At 42.8% G+C, this 27691-nt stretch overlaps 8 non-coding genes across 8 annotated transcripts; all 8 read right to left on the bottom strand.

Moving 5' to 3' along the window:
* Window positions 1-784: 784 nt before the first annotated feature.
* On the bottom strand, window positions 785-873 carry trnay-gua. Its single transcript is given in 2 exon segments — window positions 785-820; window positions 837-873. It is a non-coding gene; the product is annotated as a tRNA-Tyr (tRNA).
* A 1425-nt stretch (window positions 874-2298) lies between these two features.
* Window positions 2299-2387, bottom strand: trnay-gua. The gene is given in 2 exon segments: window positions 2299-2334; window positions 2351-2387. It is a non-coding gene; the product is annotated as a tRNA-Tyr (tRNA).
* A 247-nt stretch (window positions 2388-2634) lies between these two features.
* On the bottom strand, window positions 2635-2723 carry trnay-gua. Its single transcript is given in 2 exon segments — window positions 2635-2670; window positions 2687-2723. It is a non-coding gene; the product is annotated as a tRNA-Tyr (tRNA).
* Window positions 2724-4149: 1426 nt separating this feature from the next.
* On the bottom strand, window positions 4150-4238 carry trnay-gua. The gene is given in 2 exon segments: window positions 4150-4185; window positions 4202-4238. It is a non-coding gene; the product is annotated as a tRNA-Tyr (tRNA).
* A 247-nt stretch (window positions 4239-4485) lies between these two features.
* On the bottom strand, window positions 4486-4574 carry trnay-gua. The gene is given in 2 exon segments: window positions 4486-4521; window positions 4538-4574. It is a non-coding gene; the product is annotated as a tRNA-Tyr (tRNA).
* Window positions 4575-6002: 1428 nt separating this feature from the next.
* On the bottom strand, window positions 6003-6091 carry trnay-gua. Its single transcript is given in 2 exon segments — window positions 6003-6038; window positions 6055-6091. It is a non-coding gene; the product is annotated as a tRNA-Tyr (tRNA).
* Window positions 6092-6338: 247 nt separating this feature from the next.
* On the bottom strand, window positions 6339-6427 carry trnay-gua. The gene is given in 2 exon segments: window positions 6339-6374; window positions 6391-6427. It is a non-coding gene; the product is annotated as a tRNA-Tyr (tRNA).
* An 836-nt stretch (window positions 6428-7263) lies between these two features.
* On the bottom strand, window positions 7264-7352 carry trnay-gua. The gene is given in 2 exon segments: window positions 7264-7299; window positions 7316-7352. It is a non-coding gene; the product is annotated as a tRNA-Tyr (tRNA).
* Window positions 7353-27691: the final 20339 nt, after the last annotated feature.

The raw sequence follows: 27691 nt of genomic DNA, 5'->3' as shown, positions 1-27691 counted from the left end.
TCTGTATCCTCCATAGCTGAAGCAGAACTAGTCAACGTGTTCTATTACAAAGTTTTGAACGTGATAAACAGCTCAACACTAGAGATGACGGGTACATTAGGGGTACTATTACTGCCAAACCTGACCCCCCCCAAGCGTCTGTATCCTTTTGTTTGCGCTGATGGGCCATTAACGCGTCAACACTTTCCATTTCTATAGCACTGCGTTTCCATCTCTATAAGAGCAAGGACACACACATACACAGCACCCACACACCAGACACAGCCATGTAGCATATCCAACAGCTTGAACCCAAACAAAACGGGTGTACTTTTAGCTGAAAAACAGCCACCTAGCTTAGTCTACGGATATGTTCAGTAAACAATGGTACAAAGTAACTTTCCAATGACGCATCATCACTCTCCATCTCTATAACACTGCCACACAATTTGCAACAATAAAAACTACTTCCTTCAAGGCAGAATTGAACCAGCACCCAAAGGATGCCTGCTATTTTCAACCTACAGTCCTCCGCTCTACAAACTGAGCTATCGAAGGGAACACAGCACGACAATGGTACTATAACTGCCGAACCTGATGCCCAAGAGCGTCTGTATCCTCCATAGCTGAAGCACAACTAGCCAACAGCGTCTACTATTTCAAAGTTTCGAACGTGACAAACAGCCACCTAGGTCAGTCTATGGATATGTTCAGTAAACAGTGGTACAAAGTAACTTTCCAATGACGCATCATCACTCTCCATCTCTATAACACTGCCACACAATTTGCAACAATGAAAACTACTTCCTTCGAGCCGGAGTTGAACCAGCGACCTAAGGATGCCTGCTATTTTCAACCTACAGTCCTCCGCTCTACCAACTGAGCTATCGAAGGGAACACAGCAGAAAAATGGTACGATAACTGCCGAACCTGATGCCTAAGAGCGTCTGTATCCTCCATAGCTGAAGCAGAACTAGTCAACGTGTTCTATTACAAAGTTTTTAACGTGATAAACAGCTCAACACTAGAGCTGACGGGTACATTAGGGGTACTATTACTGCCAAACCTGACCCCCCCAAGCGTCTGTATCCTTTTGTTTGCGCTGATGGGCCATTAACGCGTCAACACTTTCCATTTCTATAGCACTGCGTTTCCATCTCTATAAGAGCAAGGACACACACATACACAGCACCCACACACCAGACACAGCCATGTAGCATATCCAACAGCTTGAACCCAAACAAAACGGGTGTACTTTTAGCTGAAAAACAGCCACCTAGCTTAGTCTACGGATATGTTCAGTAAACAATGGTACAAAGTAACTTTCCAATGACGCATCATCACTCTCCATCTCTATAACACTGCCACACAATTTGCAACAATAAAAACTACTTCCTTCAAGGCAGAATTGAACCAGCACCCAAAGGATGCCTGCTATTTTCAACCTACAGTCTTCCGCTCTACAAACTGAGCTATCGAAGGGAACACAGCACGACAATGGTACTATAACTGCCGAACATGATGCCCAAGAGCGTCTGTATCCTCCATAGCTGAAGCACAACTAGCCAACAGCGTCTACTATTTCAAAGTTTCGAACGTGACAAACAGCCACCTAGGTCAGTCTATGGATATGTTCAGTAAACAATGGTACAGAGTAACTTTCCAATGACGCTTCATCACTCACCATCTCTATAACACTGCAACACAATTTGCAACAATGAAAACTACTTCCTTCGAGCCGGAGTTGAACCAGCTACCTAAGGATGTCTGCTATTTTCAACCTACAGTCTTCCGCTCTACCAACTGAGCTATCGAAGGGAACACAGCAGAAAAATGGTACGATAACTGCCGAACCTGATGCCTAAGAGTGTCTGTATCCTCCATAGCTGAAGCAGAACTAGTCAACGTGTTCTATTACAAAGTTTTTAACGTGATAAACAGCTCAACACTAGAGCTGACGGGTACATTAGGGGTACTATTACTGCCAAACCTGACCCCCCCAAGCGTCTGTATCCTTTTGTTTGCGCTGATGGGCCATTAACGCGTCAACACTTTCCATTTCTATAGCACTGCGTTTCCATCTCTATAAGAGCAAGGACACACACATACACAGCACCCACACACCAGACACAGCCATGTAGCATATCCAACAGCTTGAACCCAAACAAAACGGGTGTACTTTTAGCTGAAAAACAGCCTCCTATGTTAGTCTACGTATATATGTTCAGTAAACAGTGGTACAAAGTAACTTTCCAATGACGCATCATCACTCTCCATCTCTATAACACTGCCACACAATTTGCAACAATGAAAACTACTTCCTTCGAGCCGGAGTTGAACCAGCGACCTAAGGATGCCTGCTATTTTCAACCTACAGTCCTCCGCTCTACCAACTGAGCTATCGAAGGGAACACAGCACAGAAATGGTACGATAACTGCCGAACCTGATGCCCAAGAGCATCCGTATCCTCCATATCTGAAGCAGAACTAGTTAACAGCGTCTTCTATTACAAAGTTTTGAACGTGACAAACATCCACCCAGCTTAGTCAACAGATATGTTCAGTAAACAATGATACAAAGTAACTTTCCAATGACGCATCATCACTCTCCATCTCTATAACACTGCCAAACAATTTGCAACAATGAAAACTACTTCCTTCGAGCCGGAGTTGAACCAGCGACCTAAGGATGCCTGCTATTTTCAACCTACAGTCCTCCGCTCTACCAACTGAGCTATCGAAGGGAACACAGCACTATAAAGGTACGATAACTGCCAAACCTGATGCCCAAGAGCGTCTGTATCCTCCATAGCTGAAGCAGAACTAGTCAACGTGTTCTATTACAAAGTTTTGAACGTGATAAACAGCTCAACACTAGAGATGACGGGTACATTAGGGGTACTATTACTGCCAAACCTGACCCCCCCCAAGCGTCTGTATCCTTTTGTTTGCGCTGATGGGCCATTAACGCGTCAACACTTTCCATTTCTATAGCACTGCGTTTCCATCTCTATAAGAGCAAGGACACACACATACACAGCACCCACACACCAGACACAGCCATGTAGCATATCCAACAGCTTGAACCCAAACAAAACGGGTGTACTTTTAGCTGAAAAACAGCCACCTAGCTTAGTCTACGGATATGTTCAGTAAACAATGGTACAAAGTAACTTTCCAATGACGCATCATCACTCTCCATCTCTATAACACTGCCACACAATTTGCAACAATAAAAACTACTTCCTTCAAGGCAGAATTGAACCAGCACCCAAAGGATGCCTGCTATTTTCAACCTACAGTCTTCCGCTCTACAAACTGAGCTATCGAAGGGAACACAGCACGACAATGGTACTATAACTGCCGAACATGATGCCCAAGAGCGTCTGTATCCTCCATAGCTGAAGCACAACTAGCCAACAGCGTCTACTATTTCAAAGTTTCGAACGTGACAAACAGCCACCTAGGTCAGTCTATGGATATGTTCAGTAAACAATGGTACAGAGTAACTTTCCAATGACGCTTCATCACTCACCATCTCTATAACACTGCAACACAATTTGCAACAATGAAAACTACTTCCTTCGAGCCGGAGTTGAACCAGCTACCTAAGGATGTCTGCTATTTTCAACCTACAGTCTTCCGCTCTACCAACTGAGCTATCGAAGGGAACACAGCAGAAAAATGGTACGATAACTGCCGAACCTGATGCCTAAGAGTGTCTGTATCCTCCATAGCTGAAGCAGAACTAGTCAACGTGTTCTATTACAAAGTTTTTAACGTGATAAACAGCTCAACACTAGAGCTGACGGGTACATTAGGGGTACTATTACTGCCAAACCTGACCCCCCCAAGCGTCTGTATCCTTTTGTTTGCGCTGATGGGCCATTAACGCGTCAACACTTTCCATTTCTATAGCACTGCGTTTCCATCTCTATAAGAGCAAGGACACACACATACACAGCACCCACACACCTGACACAGCCATGTAGCATATCCAACAGCTTGAACCCAAACAAAACGGGTGTACTTTTAGCTGAAAAACAGCCTCCTATGTTAGTCTACGTATATATGTTCAGTAAACAGTGGTACAAAGTAACTTTCCAATGACGCATCATCACTCTCCATCTCTATAACACTGCCACACAATTTGCAACAATGAAAACTACTTCCTTCGAGCCGGAGTTGAACCAGCGACCTAAGGATGCCTGCTATTTTCAACCTACAGTCCTCCGCTCTACCAACTGAGCTATCGAAGGGAACACAGCACAGAAATGGTACGATAACTGCCGAACCTGATGCCCAAGAGCATCCGTATCCTCCATATCTGAAGCAGAACTAGTTAACAGCGTCTTCTATTACAAAGTTTTGAACGTGACAAACATCCACCTAGCTTAGTCAACAGATATGTTCAGTAAACAATGATACAAAGTAACTTTCCAATGACGCATCATCACTCTCCATCTCTATAACACTGCCAAACAATTTGCAACAATGAAAACTACTTCCTTCGAGCCGGAGTTGAACCAGCGACCTAAGGATGCCTGCTATTTTCAACCTACAGTCCTCCGCTCTACCAACTGAGCTATCGAAGGGAACACAGCACTATAAAGGTACGATAACTGCCAAACCTGATGCCCAAGAGCGTCTGTATCCTCCATAGCTGAAGCAGAACTAGTCAACGTGTTCTATTACAAAGTTTTGAACGTGATAAACAGCTCAACACTAGAGCTGACGGGTACATTAGGGGTACTATTACTGCCAAACCTGACCCCCCCCCAAGCGTCTGTATCCTTTTGTTTGCGCTGATGGGCCATTAACGCGTCAACACTTTCCATTTCTATAGCACTGCGTTTCCATCTCTATAAGAGCAAGGACACACACATACACAGCACCCACACACCAGACACAGCCATGTAGCATATCCAACAGCTTGAACCCAAACAAAACGGGTGTACTTTTAGCTGAAAAACAGCCACCTAGCTTAGTCTACGGATATGTTCAGTAAACAATGGTACAAAGTAACTTTCCAATGACGCTTCATCACTCACCATCTCTATAACACTGCAACACAATTTGCAACAATGAAAACTACTTCCTTCGAGCCGGAGTTGAACCAGCGACCTAAGGATGTCTGCTATTTTCAACCTACAGTCTTCCGCTCTACAAACTGAGCTATCGAAGGGAACACAGCACGACAATGGTACTATAACTGCCGAACCTGATGCCCAAGAGCGTCTGTATCCTCCATAGCTGAAGCACAACTAGCCAACAGCGTCTACTATTTCAAAGTTTCGAACGTGACAAACAGCCACCTAGGTCAGTCTATGGATATGTTCAGTAAACAATGGTACAGAGTAACTTTCCAATGACGCTTCATCACTCACCATCTCTATAACACTGCAACACAATTTGCAACAATGAAAACTACTTCCTTCGAGCCGGAGTTGAACCAGCTACCTAAGGATGTCTGCTATTTTCAACCTACAGTCTTCCGCTCTACCAACTGAGCTATCGAAGGGAACACAGCAGAAAAATGGTACGATAACTGCCGAACCTGATGCCTAAGAGTGTCTGTATCCTCCATAGCTGAAGCAGAACTAGTCAACGTGTTCTATTACCAAGTTTTGAACGTGATAAACAGCTCAACACTAGAGATGACGGGTACATTAGGGGTACTATTACTGCCAAACCTGACCCCCCCCAAGCGTCTGTATCCTTTTGTTTGCGCTGATGGGCCATTAACGCGTCAACACTTTCCATTTCTATAGCACTGCGTTTCCATCTCTATAAGAGCAAGGACACACACATACACAGCACCCACACACCAGACACAGCCATGTAGCATATCCAACAGCTTGAACCCAAACAAAACGGGTGTACTTTTAGCTGAAAAACAGCCTCCTATGTTAGTCTACGTATATATGTTCAGTAAACAGTGGTACAAAGTAACTTTCCAATGACGCATCATCACTCTCCATCTCTATAACACTGCCACACAATTTGCAACAATAAAAACTACTTCCTTCGAGCCGGAGTTGAACCAGCGACCTAAGGATGCCTGCTATTTTCAACCTACAGTCCTCCGCTCTACCAACTGAGCTATCAAAGGGAACACAGCACAGAAATGGTACGATAACTGCCGAACCTGATGCCCAAGAGCATCCGTATCCTCCATATCTGAAGCAGAACTAGTTAACAGCGTCTTCTATTACAAAGTTTTGAACGTGACAAACATCCACCTAGCTTAGTCAACAGATATGTTCAGTAAACAATGATACAAAGTAACTTTCCAATGACGCATCATCACTCTCCATCTCTATAACACTGCCAAACAATTTGCAACAATGAAAACTACTTCCTTCGAGCCGGAGTTGAACCAGCGACCTAAGGATGCCTGCTATTTTCAACCTACAGTCCTCCGCTCTACCAACTGAGCTATCGAAGGGAACACAGCACTATAAAGGTACGATAACTGCCAAACCTGATGCCCAAGAGCGTCTGTATCCTCCATAGCTGAAGCAGAACTAGTCAACGTGTTCTATTACAAAGTTTTGAACGTGATAAACAGCTCAACACTAGAGATGACGGGTACATTAGGGGTACTATTACTGCCAAACCTGACCCCCCCCAAGCGTCTGTATCCTTTTGTTTGCCCGGATGGGCCATTAACGCGTCAACACTTTCCATTTCTATAGCACTGCGTTTCCATCTCTATAAGAGCAAGGACACACACATACACAGCACCCACACACCAGACACAGCCATGTAGCATATCCAACAGCTTGAACCCAAACAAAACGGGTGTACTTTTAGCTGAAAAACAGCCACCTAGCTTAGTCTACGGATATGTTCAGTAAACAATGGTACAAAGTAACTTTCCAATGACGCATCATCACTCTCCATCTCTATAACACTGCCACACAATTTGCAACAATAAAAACTACTTCCTTCAAGGCAGAATTGAACCAGCACCCAAAGGATGCCTGCTATTTTCAACCTACAGTCTTCCGCTCTACAAACTGAGCTATCGAAGGGAACACAGCACGACAATGGTACTATAACTGCCGAACCTGATGCCCAAGAGCGTCTGTATCCTCCATAGCTGAAGCACAACTAGCCAACAGCGTCTACTATTTCAAAGTTTCGAACGTGACAAACAGCCACCTAGGTCAGTCTATGGATATGTTCAGTAAACAATGGTACAGAGTAACTTTCCAATGATGCTTCATCACTCACCATCTCTATAACACTGCAACACAATTTGCAACAATGAAAACTACTTCCTTCGAGCCGGAGTTGAACCAGCTACCTAAGGATGTCTGCTATTTTCAATCTACAGTCCTCCGCTCTACCAACTGAGCTATCGAAGGGATGATAGCACAGAAATGGTACGATAACTGCCGAACCTGATGCCCAAGAGCATCCGTATCCTCCATATCTGAAGCAGAACTAGTTAACAGCGTCTTCTATTACAAAGTTTTGAACGTGACAAACATCCACCTAGCTTAGTCAACAGATATGTTCAGTAAACAATGATACAAAGTAACTTTCCAATGAGGCATCATCACTCTTCATCTCTACAACACTGCCACACAATTTGCAACAACGAAATCTACTTCCTTCAAGGCAGAATTGAACCAGCGCCCAAATGATGCCTACAGTTATCAACCTACAGTACTCCGCTCAACCAACTGAGCTATCGAATGGAACACAGCACAGAAATGGTACGATAACTGCCGAACCTGATGCCCAAGAGCATCCGTATCCTCCATATCTGAAGCAGAACTAGTTAACAGCGTCTTCTATTACAAAGTTTTGAACGTGACAAACATCCACCTAGCTTAGTCAACAGATATGTTCAGTAAACAATGATACAAAGTAACTTTCCAATGAGGCATCATCACTCTCCATCTCTATAACACTGCCACACAATTTGCAATAGCGAAAACTAGTTCCTTCAAGCAGGAATTGAACCAGCAATATAAGGATGCCTACAACTATCAATCTACAGTCCGCCGCTCTACCAACTGAGCTATCGAAGGGATCACAGATCAGAAATGGTAGTATAACTGCCGAACCTGATGCCCAAGAGCGTCTGTATCCTTCATATCTGAAGCACAAGTAGTCAACAGCGTGTCATCGCGTGAGTCAGTCAGTCACGCGATTCCGCCGGCTATGAGTGGATCTGTAGCAGACGAGCGAGGTCTCTCCTCGAGCTCAGGGTAAAGCAAATCCACAACAAAAGCCATTCTTTCACTTCTGAAATAACATACAATGTTCTGTACGTAGCCTACGTAGGCCTACTGTGGCTTGAGATTCTGTGCCACACAGACAGATGAGATGAGATAAAATGACCCTCTTCTAACTCTTTTAAGTAATTAACATTTAAATGTGTAAAGTAAAAAGGTTAGAAACGCTTTATAAAGGTACTTCTATACTGTTTTGCTCATACCACAGCTTAAAATGCTTCTTTCCTACAAGACCAAATGGCAAATTAAAACATACTATATGTGCTAAGTGAAAATGTACCATGTATTTGTAAAATATACACAAATATAATATATTATAACACAGCAGGAAGACTGTTGCTGTTGTACTCATTGGGTACACACATACACACATACACACACGCACACACCCATCCCAGTGCATAGTGGCAGTGTTGTCCACCCTTGGGTGACCTCCTGGGGATGTTTTTGGATCAAGGCCCAAGTTATATTTTCAGTGCTGCTTGGGAATCACACGCTCTGTGAGGTCGCCGGCCAGCTGACCATGGAAAACATCTCTGACGTCTGCAAATAAACTCGGGGGTGTGAAGGAGTTCTTGTTGCACTCACACTGTCACATAATCACACACTCTAACCTGTGCCATCCCAGAGGGTAACACAGGGATTTTGGAGGACAAGCTTGGTAGAACTTGCTAAAATTAAATTAATTCCATTTTGGATTAATTTTGAATCAATTTCATATTTATGGTGTTGTGTTTTGTGTGGTGTAGTGTGTGCTCCTGACAACAAGCCCACTGAACCTACTTGAACTTGGTTGTAGGGCTCTAGTTGCCATCTTATGAGGTTCAAGGCTAATGTACCTAAGTGGGAACGATACAGAGAGGATTATCAATGGCCCCTGGTGCAGATGAACTAACACAATGTTTGTTACTGTAAGTGCAATGAAACCTTCGTGGGTAAGCGGTCAATACTTATCAATACTCACTTACCTATTCAACAGGTTTAAACATGTAGGAAGCGATATTTCAAACTGCTCTGTGTGCATGCAGCTTCTCTCTTCGCCGCTCTGTTACACAAACACAGCATGCTGCTCTGCAAATAGCAAATCTTTACAGTCTAAAATGAAAGCTGTTTGCCACGAATCTTGAAATTTGGACATGTTCTTGTACATTTAGCTGTTGCCATAAATAAACCATCCACATGGCTACTTAATATGCATGTGAATGATGTGATTGTCATGTTTGCGTTCTTTATTCTTTATAAACTTCACTCAGTATTTTAATATCATTAATTATATGATTTATTTTATTGAAAATCGCTCAGGGAAATGCCCAGGCCCCAGGCACTGAGCTTTTTTTGTCCCCCTGCATGAACAGAATAATAGAATAGCTCTGCTAGGCTTTCTGCAGCCCCATTGACCTGGGATCAGCTGCAAACAATCCTTTTGCATATTCAGTAAAACGAGCTTGACCCTCCCACTCTAACTCTTGGTTTACAAAGCAACAGGCATATTTTTTTTAGATTGACAAATTCGTTGTATAAAACAATGGAGCAGATGAAAGTGGTTGTGCTTGTTACAAACCGAAGACTTTACACAATCACCTCAAGTGGCCCAGTTTGTCACAATGGGTAAGGTAATGTTTTTTCACAAATTCCAGCAAACTTCAATCGTGAAATACAATCTACTAGATATTTTTGTAGCTGAACTTGTGCTGAAAAGAAAAAAGTCACAGTACTTTGAAAATACCGCTTATATTTGCTCAAATTGACAACAATATTACAGCATGCCCAAATCAGGGCCTTTCTTTGTGGAGTTTGCATATTCTCCCTGTGTTTGCGTGGGTTTTCTCCGGGCGCTCCGGTTTCTTCCCACCATAAAGACATGCATGCTAGGTAATTAGGACTACTGTTAAATACTGGCGCATTTACAGAAATGTTGATTAATGTGCATTGTCCTAATCAAATAAACATACAAACTTAAACTAAACCATCTGAGAAAGGACAGTGGCTGTTGAGTGTTTTCCTCTGTAGAAAATTTGTAATTAAATCGTTATTTAAAAAATAAGACTGAATCTATTCATAAACAATTCTTTCCATTATTTTACCGAGAATTGGTAATAAACTTATTGGTCTACTGTTTGATCCAGAGAAAGGCATTTTCTTATTTTTAGGTATTGGCACAACTTTACATATTTTCCATGCTTGCAAACATATGTTTTCCATAAAACATATTCATTATATGTGCAATAGTAGGAGCAATGATTGAGACTATTGGCTTAAGCAATTTGTATTTGAGATAGTCAACACCAGGTGGTTTGTTTTTACAATTCATTAGAAGTAATTCAACTTTAGAAACACTGGCATTCTTAAATTTAAAGCTACATGTTTTACCTTCCATGATCTTATTTATCAATGTATATGATAAATCTGTATTGTGTGGCTGTGTAGTATTTTTAAGATTGTTGAGATGATTCGCTATATCACTTAGTTTAGTAAAAAAATCACCTTCACTTTCTAAAGAAGCCGGAGTTGATTTAGTATTTCCTCTTAATATATTATTCAATGTATTCCATACTTGTTTACTATGATGTTTTATTTCTGTAATTTTCTTATTATAATACAATTTATTTTTCTTCTAATTTAACTTAGTTACAAAATATTTGCCAGTCCGATTTGAAATTATATGTGATTGCTGCTTGTTTAGCTAGATCTCTTTCTTTCATAAGGTCTTTTAATTCTTGATCTAACCACGGGGTGTTGACATTTCGAACAGTAAATGTTTTTATTGGTGCATGATTTTCTACAATTGTCAGTTGTCAAAGTTTGATCAAAAAGCTGAAATGCTTTCTCTGGATCCTTTTGTAGAAATACCTCTGACCAGTTTGCATTTCTGACATCTTCATATTGTAATTGATTGAATCTTCTAAATGAACTTTTTATTATTACTTTTGGTCAGTTGTTTAATAACGAAGTAATATATGAGTTTGTATTGTCATCACTCCCGATAACAGAATGTGAAATGTACAATATATGTTCATTATATTTTCTAGTATAAAGCATACATACATGTGAACAGTCAATGATTTGATTTTACCTCCATCTCAGGTGCACAATAGCAACTGGCTTAACATCCATCCTTCAGGCCTCAATTCCACACTAGAGCTGTAATCGGGCCTTAAAAGTTAGGCCCGACAAGGCCTGAGCCCAACAGAATTCGGCCCGAGCCCGACAAGTACATTTTGATTGACAGCTTTTTAAAAGGCCGAACCCGTTTACAGCCCGACATTATTCAAATGTGCGCACGCACACGAATGAGTCATATATAAATTTTTTAACATCATTTATTCATGACTAACGTAGGCTATAGGCCACTTGGAAATTGGAACAAAGAAATAAAATAAGTCCTCCAGAGGCCATCCTCTGTTTCACCTCCTCAGCATCCATTTTCACGCTAATCGAAACGCATCACCTGACCGCTCATTTATCGCGCAACCCGGAGCACAACCCGGAGCACAAGCCTGAGCCCGGCCCGAGCCCGTGTGAAATTATAGAAATTAAGACCGAACCCCTTGGGTCCCGTCGGGTTCAGGCAAAGATCTTCAGCTCTACTTCACACACAAAAAAGCTCGGGGAAAAAAACTCCTTAAAAAGGAGTGAAGAAAAGAACAACACACGTGTGTGTGTGTGTGTGTGTGTGTGTGTGTGTGTGTGTGTGTGTGTATAGCAATACAAGTCTGCAGACACAGAGGAACATTACCTCCCATCTCTGCAAACCACGTTATTGATCATGTAGGTAGAGATTGGACTGTTTGTGGCCTGAATTTAGTTTACGGACGTCCTGTCTCACAAATCAAACATGCTTCATTTCCTGCTTATTAGGAGCTATTAGTGGCCCAGGCTAAGATATGCCATATTTGTTGCCAGGGGCAGCAGCAGCTGGAAGATAGATGTGCATCTCATGTTGATTTAGAGGGACTAATGTCTCCCATTAACATTGAGCCCTGTTTGTTCCACTAGAGAGCACTGCCAAAGTACACAGTTATGTAGCAACAGGTTGAGAAGAAAGTTTTACTAAGATGGAAAAGGAGAATTTATTAAATTATGGGAATCAAGAGCATGAAATGAAGTCCCATTGACATTCATTTTAAAATAAGTGTTGATCACTTATTTTGGGAATACGTTTTGTTTCCACACGTAGCTGTGTAAGACGACCCCCTCTCTTTTTGGAAACAGACTTTTTCAAGACAAGAATATTGAATAAACAGGGTGGGTAGCTTTCACGATTCAAGCTCTCAGTTGCACATAACAACCTACGACAAATAGCAAAACAAGTTACACCGTTGCGGATGGCAGCACATCTCAACAAGTATAAATACATCAGCTCCACCAAGGTTAGGCGACTCAAACTCAGGTAATGCTAATCAACCTGCTACTTTGATGGAACATACAAAAGAAAAGAACATGGAAGGGCGGACATCTCATTAGTAATAAAAGAAGAGCTAGAGAGTTTTGGAAGAAAATTTGAACGTGATGACAGAGCCCCACGCAGCCACATCATGAACCACAATGCTATATTGCCATGACTACCCTACCAGTGTCGCCTGGGCCAGAAAGGCATTCACCTACGTGAGCAAAGCATTTCAGAAATGACAAGGAGTCCAATACGGACTGAGGCAATGGGCTATTTCACCACGAAATTCATCACGGACATAAAGATGGACACTGGACACACATCATCTCACGCCTGAGAAAAGAAAGGCTGAGTGATTGCGTGTCTTTAAAGTGTTTACAGATTTATCATTGTGCTGTCGTAGGTCATTACTGTTGGCATTATTATCATCATCATCACCACTATTAGTATTCTTATCATATTTCTCTTTCTCTCTCTCTCTCTCTCTCTCTCTCTCTCTCTCTCTCTCTCTCTCTCTCTCTCTCTCTACTTGTTTTTTTGCATTGTTTTCTTCATCTTCATGTAAAGCATATTTAGTTTTCTCTTGGGTTTGAAATGTGCTGTATGAATAAGGCTCACCTTGCCTTGCCTATGTCAATTACAACTCACTATAAGCTGTGCCAGAGACGTGTGGATGTTGCAGTGATTCCCTGGCTAACAGAGGTCCGTAAAAGTCAATAATGTCTCAGTGCCCCTGTAGGTGTCTACAACGTCTCACAGTCACTGCTCAGCAGACTCCCAGTGGCTCAGGCTCAAATAACACCCATGGCTATAATGGCAACCATGTAGTCAAATCTAAATTGGTGGATGTGTATTTGCGTGGGCGGCATATTTTATAACAAGAAAAGTGAAAGCATGGATTTGAGGAAAAATTACTAAGGGGAACTGTAATAATAGGGCCACAGGCTGGAAGATGTGAACACTGTCATCCACATTGCATGCCAACCTCAGGGATACAGCGAGCCTGCCAGTAATGCTTGGTTAGATAAATGTGGGCCATGTCACATTACTTTGTTGTAACAAGCTTTTTTACATGCAATTACAGGCATGCAGAATGAGTTTGCTCAGCATTACGGGAGCATTTTTAGGTCCTTACAGCGCACAGTAAATTGACTGCCCGTTTGTTGCTCTTCATAGTCTATTTTTTTAGGTTGGAAATGGCCATTTTCAACATGGAGCGTGACAAACGATCTCATAGCAACAGGACTGCGTGCAGGAGAAAGGCAAAGGAGAGAAAATATATTGTGTATTTGCTGGCATGGCCCATAATGTTGGAGAAACTTGTTTTTCTGTTTCTTTTGTTCCATCAAGCTGAGGGATTTTTGCAATAGCATGTGGCTGTAAATAGCTACATATTCTTCCTTGATTGACATTTCATTTACTTTGCTATACAGAAGTGGTTTCTGCCTCTATTCTGCCTCTAATTATTTAGCTGCATATTTTTCCACTGGTCACATTCATGTTTTTTTTTATTTGGCCATAAACTCAAAGTGTATGAGGTTAACCCTGCAGCAGTAGGTGACTTGGTCTGTCAGTTGTCTGTTCCTGTGGTTTAAAGTGTGTCTGTTCCCACTGTTGCCTTTTTAATGGACATTTTTCACAGCAGACATTTTGACTTGTCATAGTAGGAAAAGCACAGCTGATAACCTTGGTTGATAACCTAACGATGGCTCAATTCCATCAAGTGTCCCAGTAAGCTATTTCAGTGAGTCAGCATGCACAATACCAGGGCCTCTCCTAAGTGGAATGCAGCCATCACTAATGGTTTGGAATACACCTGTGCTTTTCCTACTAGGACATGTCAACATGTCTGCCGTGAAAAAGGTCTATAAGGAAACTGAGGACAATCAAGCATTGTTCACAGGGAGTGTTATAGTGCTTTAATGTGTTACTCCATTGTTTCTAGCAAAGTCCTGTTTATTGTGTAAATGTTAAATTGTGAATTTATTTTTATAACATAACTTAAAATACCATGAAATGAATAGAGAAGAGAATTCATCCCGGTTATTTATTTGTTTATTTATTTATGTTTAGTTACAAAAAAAAATGTACCAATAGAAGCAACTTAATTATAGGTATTATGCTTTTTGGGGATTTTCCCATCCTTACATTTCAATTTCAATTTATACTTTTTATTGATCCCCAGTGGGGAAATTACAATTTTATAAGTGTGTTATATAATAATAATAATAATAATGATAATAATAATAATAATAATAAAAATCCACGTTACAAAGTGCTTTACAAAACAGCAACATAAAACAGAAGTCATAAAAACATCAGGTTTTTAAACCAAAACAAACAAATAAAGACTATTAGGTGTATAAAAACCTGTACAGTGTAGGTAAGAATAGTAAAAACATGTTTAAAAGCTAGGCCGAGCTAGGAAGAGTTTGCAGTTGGGGTTATTGTCATGTTAATTGTTAAAGTGGAGTAGCCTGACAAGCCAGACCCACATCAAGATGTTGGGTCTGGGAACACACCATTGGCAGGGCTCAATCCGAGGGGCGGGATAAACGGTTGTCTTTCAAATTCCCTCTGCACTCAATAGGATAGCGCTACAACCAACCAGAGCAACGCTAGTTGATAGATTAGACTTTTGCCGTATCCGGTCACCAAAACTCCGAACACATCTTCCTTTTTTAAGAATGACTTCAGTGCCGTTCTTTGTTCTTTTCTCAAAGAAAAGCTTAACTCCAAGTCTTCCAGAGTCGCGGCCAAAGCCGATTCCAAAGAACGCTGTTCGCCAGCAGCAGCAGCAGCAGCCATCTTCTTTGTTTTCAAGTAGCAGGGAATTCACGCAGAACCGTCGCAACTCTGCCATCATTATGTTAAGCCCACCCACCGACTCTATACACAATGTGATTGGCCTGACTAGAGTTTGGTTTTTCCAGCTCGCAAGCCAACGGAGAGTTGCTATACTGACCCTACATTTGCTGCCGCTAGGGTGCGTCTAGATTTCTAGGCTAGAAGTGGAGTGCTCCACGACAAACAACTTAATCACTTTCTTTTGATCGGTTTATGAAAAGGTTTAAACTACCCCTCTACTTGTTTAATTTGGTTTAGGTGTTTATGTGGAGCTTTTTTAATTTTTATATATTAACCTATTTCTCAAATGGAACATTTAATCCAGAATGGATGGTTAAACATTCTGATATATTTTTTTCCTCTTCATTCTGTCTGAAGCCATGTCGGGTTTTTCCTGCGCTCACAGATGCCCTTCATGGGATCGTGGTTCTGCCAATTACACTCCTGTTTTCATACCATGCCAGTCACCGCAGTGCGGGTGGAGGCCCTGCGAGTGTATGTTCAGTCTGACACTTTACCAAAAAAGACACACCCCTTTTTCCATGTCCTTATGTGACCCAACAACCTCATTTAAGCCATCTTTACAAACACACACACACACACACACACACACACACACACACACACACACGTACACACTCTTCGACATTCTAACTTGCTCTTTCACAATGTAACACACACCCACTGACCTCTAAGCAGTTGTCCACGTCAGTCCTCAGTTGTAACCAAAGCTCACTTCAGTTTAGAAAGCTGATGTTGAATTTATGATTGAACTTGTGATTTCTAATAAAGTACAGTACAGTAAATGTGCAGTTTCTACACTCATCATTAGGCAGATCATTGTTGATCACCTGTGCTGCTCAATCAAAGTGAAAAAAGTTATCTCTAATAATCTCTACAGTCTATGGGATGCACAGCATTTACATTTTTCTCAGACAACAAAAGTTCAGGTGTTAAGCTTGGTAGCGTAGTAACTACTCGCAGGCCTAGTTGGTGCTAGTCTATATCCACGACGTTCCACTTCCGGGATTGCTCCGCTGCCGCCGGGAATTCTGCCAGATTACATTCTTTTCGGCCGTATATCCGTTTTCTTTCGCTTTTTTTGTGTTGGAATTTTAAACTCTGGTTGATTCATGAGGACTATGGTTAACTGCTCCTCAGGGGCCTCATTTATAAATCTGTGTAAATTTGACAGAAGTGGCGTACGGACGAAACACTGGACGTGACTACGCACAGAAATATTCTGATTTATAAAACCGTACACACACACGTCCTATGCCGATTTCCCTTTATAAATCACAATCGACTCTAAATGTGGCGCAGCTTTGGCAGCCTCACGACACGCCCATAGTTGACCTTAAAAAGTCAGTGAAACGCCCCAAATTAATATTCATTCATACTGACATTATGCGCAGAGCAGAAAACAAAACAAAGGACTTTGACAAAGGAGGTGAGATCATTTATATCTCCCATTTCCAGGATGTGACAAAAACACATAGTTAATGATAATTTTTATTTATATGCTACACAGCTACTTTTTCTCCAGTAAATAAGCTACACAGTGAACTAACCAGCACTCTTAAACACTTGCTTGGCTCCACTCTCACCCAGTGAGACTGTCTGCCCTCAGAGCTGCTCTGCTTTTACAAAATATTTATACAAGTGGAATTCCAACCTGCTTGATATCAGTGCTTTTGGGGAGTACACCACTGTCACCTGCATATACACTGACATGATTTGTTTTGTTCAGCTGCATGATAGTTCGCTTAAGGCTTAAACACAGCCAGCTCCGCTGCTCTGTAAAAACTACAGCTCTTTATCAGCAGAAGTCAAGGCTAGTCTTATACTTGTTAAAACTTTTTATAGCTCTGCTGCTCTCCCTGCTAGTAGATGTGTGTGTTATTGTAGCAGAGCTGCTATTAACTGACTTTGATAAAGTGGCATGCAGCATCAGAAGTGAGGCTGTAAGCGCTGACTCTATGTACAGAGGCTGAGAGTAAGCGGGCCAAGAGCTCCTCCTTCTGGCTCCTCCTTAATCAAGGGTGTTTAATTCCCCCTGGAGATGGGCATATTAAAAAATGTTTTCTCTACCCCCTCACGTCATTCTTTCCATCGTGCCACGTATATCATCCCAAACTAACACAGGGGGAGGTCTGGCCTTGCCACGCAATTAATACGCACGCAAAATAGTCATTGTCACTACCAATTATATTAGATAATATTTTGTAATATGTCATAATATTATTATTATAATTGTATCATAAATATTAATCACCATATATTATTGAACACTAATATTTGATATAAGACAAGGATAGTGCTGATGTAGTTGTACTAGTATTCAATTATATTATTATTAATTACTTTAAAGATCACAATTGTATTATTATCATTTATTTACTTATTTTCAGGTCTATTTTTGTCTTATTTTTTATCTATTTATCTTCATTATTATTATCGTCTCTGCGACATTTGTTATATCACATTATATATTTATATATATATATATAGCAAAACCTACACATAAAAGGCCACTATTTACATAAGAAAAAATAATGACTGACCTTTTATTTAACTTTTGTATGTTCCTTTTGGTGTGTTATGTAATGACCCATACACACATGCACATACTCTAAAAATAATCATTATAGATACTAGCAACTATACACTGAGTCCAGCTAAAATAACAGCAGGTTTACCCAGCGGCTACATGAATTCCAGAAAACAACAGAAAGTTTTAGGAACAGCCTATATTTGTGGAACAGTGTTCTGGTTTATTTAAACAGATGTTTTTCCTTCAGGGGCTCTAAATTTACCACTGCAGTGTAGAACACTGAGGTGCCACATCTATGGGCAGCTTGTACGTTCTAACCGTCCTCCGCCACAGGTCATACCACACCAGGAGCGTCGCAGAAGCGGAGCATCTTGCCTGCCCGACTCAGATTTTATTGTCTCTATGAATCTCTCGTCATCTGTGGTGTTGTAGCGGAGGATACGATATTGGGATGTGTGTTTTGGTAAATTGCCTGGATGCTCTCGCTATCACTTGCTGTCCAAACGCCCCACAGCTCACGTCAAAATAGACCTGGCGCGTATCTTTAGCAGAGCGGAGAGCCGCTTCACGCACGCTTTTGGGATGCGGCGCGGCTGGTGAAACATCAAAGCATTGACTTGAATGGCCGTGATTCCTCGCAGCGGCTGTGGCCTCTCCAGAATGCAGTGCAGACGCGCCTGATGGAAAATAGAGGTATTGAGAAACACGGTGGTGTCTGGTGAGAAGAGAGGTAAATACCTTGATAGAATTAAAATAATCCTTTAACGTTTTGCTTTGGTGGATTATGTGTTTGCTGAATTACAGGAGATGCTTGACCAAAACCCAGCAGAGGGAGAGATAGGCAAGCCGAGGTCCTGGTCCAGATGAGGCTGCGCACTCACCAACCCCCCCCCCAGTATGTTACTGACTAATGTGGAGTCTCTGGACAACAAGCTTTGCGAGCTACGGGCACAGATCTCTTTCAAGCCAAACATCAGTAACTGCAATGTAATCTGCCTCACTGAGACCTGGAAGTCAGCTGGGCTACCGGACTGAGCCCCTGGGTTTCTCAATTGAAGGGCGGAGGGGGTATTTCCATAGAAATGAAATGGATAGAAAGGCCATTGTGGTCATTTGATTGGTACACAACAAAATGGCGACTGTTGTTAGTTGTCATAAAGACAATGCGCGTCAGTGGGGCCATAAACTGTCGCAGCTCGCTGGGAGGAGAGCCGCCCGACGCAGCTCGGGAGATGTTCTCCGGAGTTGCAGGGATTGAGGAGGGACAGTTAGACTCAGAGGCAGTGGGTCAATGTTAGCTTGCTAACTCCGCCTTAACCCCCCTTGCCACATCGTTCACAGAAAACGAGCTGAATAGAGCTGTCACTCGTGGCGATAGCAATGTGCTTTGTGTGGATGAAGCATGAAGTTAATCTGACTCATTAAGCGGCTGGCTCTCTGCCTCGTAACCTTACCACTCCGCTGCTCGTTTGTCCGTTTCTGCAAAACCTCAGCTCCGCGATTTGCCAGAAGTCGGCTTATTATCGGGAGTTTATACGTTATGTCTAATTAATGGACACAATCTATTTTAAGGTGACTTAATGCAGTTATTATTTTGGGAAATTGTGATGTGGCCTGCATTGTTGTAAAAACTAAATTTAAGTTATGTTGGGCACTTATCTTCATCTTCCACCAGTTACAGATGGTGTAATCTGTCTGGTGGAGCTTGCTATAACAGACCATGCAGCTGTAAATTCTCTTAAAACTCCACAGTTCATAATGGATTAGAGAGTAGAACACATGTTTTACATTTTTCTTACAGGAGGATGATGAAGACACATTGTCAGCTGCCACAAGGGGAAGATACAGAGAGGCCTATTGAGGTTTACACCTTACATCTAACTGATGGTGTACCATGATAAAACGTACTTATTCACCTTATTTCTTTTCATGGGGAGGTAAATAATTATAACACATTGGGTTATAAGGAGAAAGAAACTCAGGGTTAGTTGAAGAGAACCTGTTAGCGAGCAGGATAGCTTCACAGAGTATATTGCCATAGTAGCTGACTCAGAGTTAAAGATGTAGTAGGTAAGACTTATAAAACTAACTTTCTGTCATATTTGCTGAAACTGACCCTATGTTTGAGTAGAACTACATGAAGCAGGTAATTTAAAAAAAAAAAAGTCCAGCTCCTCTGGCACCACCTACAGCCTGTAATGCGATTTGCAAAAATCCACAGCTCCCTGTTAAGATACACCAATCAGGGCCAGGGGGGGTGTCTAACTGCGTGTCAATCACTGCTCAGGCACATGCATTCATTCTCCCTCATGGGGGGAGGGGTTAGGAGACCGTTTGGGCTTTAGCAGAGTTTCCGTCAACTCTGAGTCAACTAACTCTGAGTTTGCTTTCTAAAATTGGGCCCGAACTTTGGTGCTGTCGGAAAACAATAAAAACCATGTCAACCAAAAGCCATGGTAAATATGGTGCAAAATGCGAGAGCTTGTAGACCTGATGTAAAATACGATGTGAGAATTTCCATCCATCCATCCATCTTCGTCTGCTTATCCGGTATCGGGTCGCGGGGGTAGCAGCTCCAACAGGGAACTTCCCTTTCCCGAGCCACATTAACCAGCTCCGACTGCGGGATCCCGAGGCGTTCCCAGGCCAGGTTGGAGATATAATCCCTCCACCTAGTCCTGGGTCTTCCCCGAGGCCTCCTCCCAGCTGGACATGCCTGGAACACCTCCCTAGGGAGGCACCCAGGGGGCATCCTTACCAGATGCCCGAACCACCTCAACTGGCTCCTTTCGATGCAAAGGAGCAGCGCCTCTACTCCGAGCTCCTCACAGATGACTGTGCTTCTCACCCTATCTCTAAGGTAGACACCAGCCACCCTCCTGAGGAAACCCATTTCGGCCGCTTGTACCCTGGATCTTGTTCTTTCGGTCATGACCCAGCCTTCATGACCATAGGTGAGGGTAGCAACGAAAACTGACCGGTAGAGTGAGAGCTTTGCCTTCTGGCTCAGCTCTCTTTTCATCACAACGGTGCGATACACTGAATGTAATACCGCACCCGCTGCGCCAATTCTCTGACCAATCTCCTGCTCCATTGTCCCCTCACTCGCGAACAAGACCCCAAGGTACTTGAACTCCTTCACTTGGGGTAAGGACTCATTCCCTACCTGGAGAAGGTACTCCATCGGTTTCCTGCTGAGAACCATGGCCTCAGATTTAGAGGTGCTGATCCTCATCCCAGCCGCTTCACACTCGGCTGCGAATCGATCCAGTGAGTGCTGAAGGTCACAGGCCGTTGATGCCATCAGGACCATATCATCTGCAAAAAGCAGCGATGAGATCCCCAGCCCACCGAACTGCAACCCCTCCCCACCCCGACTACGCCTCGATATCCTGTCCATGGCAGAGGCCAACCCTCACCTGAAACGAGTCCAACTTACTGCAGAGAACCCGGACACAGCTCTCGCTTTGGTCGTACAGAGATTGGATGGCCCTGAGAAGGGACCCCCTCACCCCATACTCCCACAGCACCTCCCACAGTATCTCCCAGGGGACCCGGTCATACGCCTTCTCCAGATCCACAAAGCACATGTAGACCGGTTGGGCATACTCCCAGGCTCCCTCCAGGATCCTTGCGAGAGTGAAGATCTGATCCATTGTTCCACGACCAGGACGGAATCCGCATTTTTCCTCTTCAACCTGAGGTTCGACTATCGGCCGAACCCTCCTTTCCAGCACCTTGGAGTAGACTTTACTGGGGAGGCTGAGAAATGTGATACCCCTGTAATTGGTACACACCCTCTGGTCCCCCTTTTTGAACAGGGGAACCACCACCCCGATCTGCCACTCCTTAGGCACCGTCCCAGACTTCCACGCAATGTTGAAGAGGCGTGTCAACCAAGACAACCCCTCCACACACAGAGCTTTAAGTATTTCTGGACAGATCTCATCAATCCCTGGGGCTTTGCCACTGTGGAGTTGTTTAACTACCTCAGCGACTTCCACCAGGGAAATTGACGACAATCCCCCATCATCCTCCAGCTCTGCCTCTACTATAGAGGGCGTATTAGCTGGATTTAGGAGTTCCTCAAAGTGCTCCTTCCACCGCCCTATTACCTCCTCAGTTGAGGTCAACAGCGTCCCATCCTTACTGTCCACAGCTTGGATAGTTCCCCGCTTCCCCCTCCTGAGGTGGCGAACGGTTTTCCAGAAGCACCTTGGTGCCGACCGAAAGTCCTTCTCCATGTCTTCTCCGAACCTCTCCCACACCCGCTGCTTTGCCTCTTTCACGGCAGAGGCTGCAGCCCTTCGGGCCCTTCGGTACCGTGCAACTGCCTCCAGAGTCCTCCGGGATAACATATCCCGGAAAGACTCCTTCTTCAGTCGGACGGCTTCCCTGACCACCGGTGTCCACCACGGCGTTCAAGGGTTACCGCCCCTTGAGGCACCTAAGACCCTAAGAACACAGTTCCCTGCCGCAGCTTCAGCAATGGAAACTTTGAACATTGTCCACTCAGGATCAATGCCCCCAGCCTCCACAGGGATGCACGAAAAGCTCCACCGAAGGTGTGAGTTGAAAGTCTGTCGGACAGGGGCCTCTTCCAGACGTTCCTAATTTACCCGCACTACCCGTTTGGGCTTACCAGGTCTGTCCAGAGTCTTCCCCCACCCCCTGACCCAACTCACCACCAGATGGTGATCAGTTGACAGCTCCGCCCCTCTCTTCACCCGAGTGTCCAAAACATACGGCCTCAGATCAGATGAAACGATTATAAAATCGATCATTGACCTTTGGCCTAGGGTGCTCTGGTACCAGGTACACTTATGAGCATCCCTATGTTCGAACATGGTGTTTGTTATAGACAATCCATGACTAGCACAGAAGTCCAACAACAACCACTCTGGTTTAGATCAGGGAGGCTGTTCCTCCCAATCACGCCTCTCCATGTATCTCCATCATTGCCCACGTGCACGTTGAAGTCCCCCAGCATAACTATGGAGTCCCCCACCGGAGCCCCATGCAGGACTCCATTCAAGGTCTCCAAGAAGGCTGAATACTCCGAGCTCTTGTTTGGTGCATATGCACAAACAACAGTCAGAGTTCCACCCCCACAACCCGCAGGCGTAGGGAGGCGATCCTCGTCCCCCGGGGTAAACTCCAACGTAGCGGCACTCAGCCGGGGGCTTGTGAGTAACTAGCCAGCTGGCTTATATATAAATACAATTAAATCATCTAAACACTCTTCAACAGTGAAAGTGAAACTGGATAGGAAGCAGACTGTGAATATTTTTTTGTGACTTCACATTCAGCACACGGGTGGGTTAATATTTTCCCCTGAGTGAAAATTTTAACATACAAGCTTAGATGTTTGTTCTGCAAGTTCCCACATCGTGTTCTACAAATTCTCACTTCAAGTCTACAAGCTTTCGCAATTTGCACCATATTTACCTTCATTCGCATGTACCACAGCTTTTAATTCTAGCGGGGAGAGCAAGAGCTGCAGGAAGAGGTCTTACTCAAATTCTGGTGCTTTTGTTTTCTACCTACTGCAACTCTAATTTGTTAATTCCATCCTTCTAGTTGGCGCTAACTACATCCTGGGACCCAGTTTTTTTGTTTCATTTTTATACTTGCATTCAATTGCGGATTTTTCCTTGGCCCAAGCTACACCCTTCCACCAAGTTTCATGAAAACGAGCCAGTAGTTTTAGACAGGCAAACAAACAAACCAATAAACAAAGAAACACACAGGCCAAGCTGAAAACACCTCATTGTGGAGGTAAACATAATGAAAATATGACATTTGTTTCTTTCATGTATTAATGTGAGGAAGGTTACAAGATCCTTGTTACAGATCTGACAGTTTCCACCTCATTAGTGGAAGCTTGACTGATGTTTAATGGCGCTGAAACACCAACCCGATAATCGGCCGTTGGACAGTCTGGCGAGGTCAGTGACTCGAGTCTGTTCCGTGTGTTCCGTGCCGTCGTCCGTCGGAGGAGCTGTCGGCCTTTATTTTGGCCGACCTGACATGCTCAGTCGGGACAGGGCAGTTGGGACTCACCCGGAAATGGCGAGCGGATGAGCCTCTCATAATCTGACGAAAATCTTTTAAACTGACCTTTGTTGATCTGAAATGAAGACAGATTCAGCAACTGTATGGCCTATTTCTCGCTTAAAATGTTTTCAGAAACACGTTTCGGTGAACTATTTTAGTACAATATGAGATTGTATTCTGAACAAACGGTTTTCATTTTCTGGGAAACAATACAGAGAAGCACCGCCTGCTGCTATGGAGGCGTATTACGTTTCGCGCACGCGCAGAGGGTACGCTCAAGTCGGCGTCACCTCAGTGTGTTTTGAGGCATTTTTTTGGACCTTGGGGACACTAGTCACATGCTTTTTAACGTTAAGTACACTCATTTTGTACAATCAAAAATAGGGATTAGACACACACATATTGCAAAGATGGTTTTATCTTGTTTTCAAGAGGAAAAAATATGCACAACAGCTTAACTATCTGTATAGCTTATATTTCCTTACACAAACATTTTGAGAATTCAATTTCAGCTAAACTTGAATGTAACTTGCTGAGCTGCTTTGATGTTCCCATGCAGGAGACATGCAGGTTACCCTTTATAGAAGCATTATCTTTTTTAATGTTCTTTTTAAACTGAGTTTTTTTTTTTGCACTTGGCACAGGATAAAACATAGACAGTGCAAAGATGAGACCAACTGGTAGAGTAGAAAGGCAGAGGCTCTGAGAGATTCACTGCAAGAGAGAGGCTATGTGAAAACAGTAATGAATGCATGAAACTGTGCACTTGATGAAATCCACCACTGTCATTATGATTTGAAAACGAGTGTCTGATGTCCCCATTCGCTTCTGTATCTTTCTCTGTAGCAATAACACATAATAGGAGATTCTAAGTCAGAGTTTGCTTTTCTCAGGGGGTTGCATTTTGCCAAAAGCTCCTGTAGCTTTCCGCAGTGACAATCGGCCCCTTCCTCTAATGAGATGGGTCAGGAAGGATTGTCCTTTGCTAGCAACAAAGGACTTCCACACACTGTCTAAGCCAAATGATGTGCCCTCCCTCTCCTGCGACAAAATAGCTTCTCTGTATTGCAGTCATTATCCAAATGTATCTCAGTGTTCCACTGTGTGTGTTCCGGTCAGAACTCTTTTGGCTTCTGAATGCTTTTTCTGACTTCATGGCCAGTGAACTGGGACTGATGTGCTTTCATCTGATCTAATTTGATGGTTGAGGTTACAGTATATGCTATACCACTGTCTGTGAGTTAGTTTGAGCCATCAATGTTGCAAGTTGTTGCGAGGGCTGTAGCTACCATTTGGGATCTACTGATGAAGTTAATGTGATAGTTCATTGTGTATTTACATTTTTAAATCTATAAAAGTTCATATATTACTTATATCTCTTAGAATCTGCAAATATGTGTAATACATGTCTGATATCATTCCCATATGTTGTTCTTCCTTATTGTTATTCTTCTTATGTTGTATATTCTCTATCTTGTAAGGGCTCCTTGGCTGAAAAAAGTATATTTGGCAACCCATGTTAGCATTTATTTAAATTTGTGTGTATGTAGATTGATGTCGTCACACGAGACAAGACTAAATATGTCCGTCAACAACTGACTAAGACTAAATGAACATGCATTATTGTTGATGAAAAAAGACAAGACTGAAGTGTTTTGCATAAAATAAAAACTAAGATAAAATCTCCCTCTCTACTTTTTCATCATGAGATAGAATACTCAGCTGTTACGCCTTCAAAATATTCCGAATGAGTTTGTGCTGTTGCTGCCAGCCTGTGGCAACACGAAACTACATGGAGGATGGAGCAAGAACACAACACCCATAGACAGTAGCGAACACCAGAGATTTCTGCCAGAGCAACGAGCGCCGACGACATGCTAGGTACAAGGAAGAGGCTCAATATTTTGTCGCATTTTACATACAATGATATTGACAAAAAGTCAGAATGTGTCATTATCACTGACGGGAAGCACTGCGGACAAAAGATATCGGGGTAAAACACCACCACCAGCTTTTTAATTGTGTTGGTTCAAAATAAAATACTCTTCAGAATAAGTTCATCATTTGTGAATGTGTCTCTTAAATCAGAAAATCAGACACGTTTAACAAAGTTACATTCAACAAAAATCATTCAACAAGTGTGTTTTGTCAGGTAATTATGACATTTAACCAATATTTGAGATGTGTGAAACACTATTTGACTGAAATGGTGAATGGGTCTCTGCCCTGCCTGCGACCTCTGCTTATGCTGGTGACGGCTTTCCTGGGCCTGCCTCTTTCGGCAGACGCAGGGAAGCACAGGAGATTTCTGGTGGCCTTTCCAGACATGCCAGGGGCTCTTAAGGGATGAGAAACTCTACTTCAGCCAACACCGGAGGTTCCCGCATTAAGACCAGGGGAACTTAGGCCCCGGCTTAAAGCTATGCGAGAGCGCAATAAGCCATGCAATGAGCCGCATAATAAATTGCACAATAAACTGTACAATAAAATGCACTATAAACTGCACTATTAACTGCACAATAATGTGCAATAATTTGAACAATAAGCTGAGTATTAAGCTACGCAACGAGCCGCTTAACAAGCGGTATAATACAAGATCTCCTGTGGCGAGGTCTCCCACCTTTATTTGAAGCTGTGGGTGACCCTCATCACGTAGAGTTACGACAGACAGATATGTCCACTCTTTTGGCCAGAGCAGCAATACAGGAGATGAACTTTGGGGATCTGCAGGCTGGGCTTTTCTTCCGCTATTTCTTGGTCCCCAAGAAGGACAGCAGATTTAATCCTATTCTGAATTTTAGGGGGCTCAAGCAAATACCTTCACCCCCTGAGATACAAGATGGTGACGGTCCAAACCATCTCGGCAGGGGATTGGTTTGTCACCATCTACTTAAGGGATAATAATCGGACGTGACATTAAACTTCAATATTCCGTACATTGATAGCTGTGTTGTAATTCTGACGTGATCAATTTGAAACTTTCTGTAACTTATGCAATGCTGTGATCTTATGTATTTCCTTTTTTTGCCAGATTGGGGGATAATGTATTCATTTCATTGGTTAAAACGTTCAAAGGCAATATGAAAATCTCAATAAAAATATGTTAAATAAATAAAATAAAATAAAAAGGGCACAAGCCTTGAGCTATCCTCTAGACCTACTACTACTACTACATTCTGGAAGGTTTGTTAATTGAGATAACATTTTGGTTTTGTTATCCTTATTTTTCACTAGTTATGTTTTGTTTACCTCTTTTAGGGGCCCAACAACTCAGCCTTTATTTGCTTTGTTCAATCTTTGTGTCTGGAAAATAAACCTAACTTTTCAAACTTTCAACCTGTGTTCCTTGACTGCTTGGAAATGTCAAGAAATCACCCAGAGGAGTCACAGATGCCTTGAAGTTGAATGGAGTGAAACTGTTTGTAGGTAAAATAATCCAACTGGTTGGTTTAATTATTATGTGACAGCCATCTATGACCCCCTCAGCCTAATCAAAGGCCCTTATGCTGTGCCAGCTGTCCAATGTGTTTGGACTGGGGAAAGAAGATTAACCTTGGACTTTCATCTACAGATTTCTTTGGCAATCCTGTAAAAAAAAATTGAAAATAGTTG

This window comes from Sander lucioperca, chromosome 10, assembly GCF_008315115.2.
Source record: "Sander lucioperca isolate FBNREF2018 chromosome 10, SLUC_FBN_1.2, whole genome shotgun sequence".
NCBI lineage: Eukaryota > Metazoa > Chordata > Actinopteri > Perciformes > Percidae > Sander > Sander lucioperca.
The sequence above is the reverse complement of the archived record's forward strand: the minus strand, read 5'-3'. Positions and strand labels throughout refer to the sequence as shown.